This window comes from Leptopilina heterotoma, unplaced genomic scaffold, assembly GCF_015476425.1.
Source record: "Leptopilina heterotoma isolate Lh14 unplaced genomic scaffold, ASM1547642v1 Lhet_211, whole genome shotgun sequence".
In the NCBI taxonomy this organism is placed as follows: Eukaryota; Metazoa; Arthropoda; class Insecta; order Hymenoptera; family Figitidae; genus Leptopilina; species Leptopilina heterotoma.
The window spans coordinates 883,778-885,295 of record NW_025110928.1 but is presented as its reverse complement, the minus strand read 5'-3'; positions in this window follow the sequence as shown (position 1 = coordinate 885,295).

Here is a 1,518-nt window from a genome sequence, read left to right as displayed (position 1 = left end):
CTGACTCGTTAGGAGTTTCTGCAAAGAACCCTCTTTGTGCGAATAAAGAAAAAATATTTTTTTGCCTTTTTTTTTGCAAAACGTGACAAAAATAGTCTGAAAAATTTGTGGTTTTTGAAGGGTTTTCGCCAACTTTAAAATGCTCTAACTTTGTCCCTAATTATCCGTTTTGACTCAGACTACGTTCGCCAGTCTCGTTAGGACTTTTTGTAATGAACCCTCTTTGTGCGAATTCTGTAAAACAAATTTTTATTTCTTTTTTTTGCAAAAAACATTTTTAAAAATCGGTGTTTTTTCAATAGTCAAAATTTAAATTGCTCTTACTTTGTCCCTAATTATCCCACGTGGCCCATTTTTTGGATTTACACTCCAGAAGAGTATATAAACTTAGGCCTATAAGGGCGTCACGAAGAAAAATTTTTTTGCATTTTTTTTCATGCTAGATTTGCACACATATTTTTTCTTTTTAATAAATTTTTTGGATTTTTTGCTCTAACTTTGTCCCTAATTATCCCATTTGGCTCATTTTTTGCACGTACACTTTTGGTTTGTTTAGAAAGACAAATTTCTCTCGGCAACGTGAAAAAAAATTTTCTTCTCAATTATTTTCAACTTTGAAAAAAATTTTTCAAAAATTTTTTTTTGATACTAAAATTACATCTGGTGAGCCCCAGAGATGCTCCAGTTCAAAGGATTTAAAAAAAAAAATTTAGGTAAAAAAAAAAAAATTTCGAAAAAATTTCGAAAAATGACGTCACAACCAGCAAAATCGACAAGAAATGCCTAGAAATGGGTGCTAGATCAGGCCATTTTTGAAATGCAAAAATACACTTAACGTATACCCATCTTTAAATTGCTATAACTTTTTTTCTAATTTTCCGATTCGGCTGAGCCTACATTTTTCTGACTCGTTAGGCTTTTCTACAAAAAATCTCTTTTGGTGAAAATTCTGTAAACCAATTTTTTATGGATTTTTTTTGCAAAATATGCCAAAAATTGGCGTTTTTTCAACCCTTAAATTTTGGCTTCTTTCAAAACCTTTTTTTGACACATCGCCATTTTAAAATTGCTATAACTTTTTTTCTAATCATCTGTTTTGACTCAGTCTACGTTTTTCTGACTCGTTAGGAGTTTCTGCAAAGAACCCTCTTTGTGCGAATAAAGAAAAAATATTTTTTTGCCTTTTTTTTTGCAAAACGTGACAAAAATAGTCTGAAAAATTTGTGGTTTTTGAAGGGTTTTCGCCAACTTTAAAATGCTCTAACTTTGTCCCTAATTATCCGTTTTGACTCAGACTACGTTCGCCAGTCTCGTTAGGACTTTTTGTAATGAACCCTCTTTGTGCGAATTCTGTAAAACAAATTTTTATTTCTTTTTTTTGCAAAAAACATTTTTAAAAATCGGTGTTTTTTCAATAGTCAAAATTTAAATTGCTCTTACTTTGTCCCTAATTATCCCACGTGGCCCATTTTTTGGATTTACACTCCAGAAGAGTATATAAACTTAGGCCTATAAGGG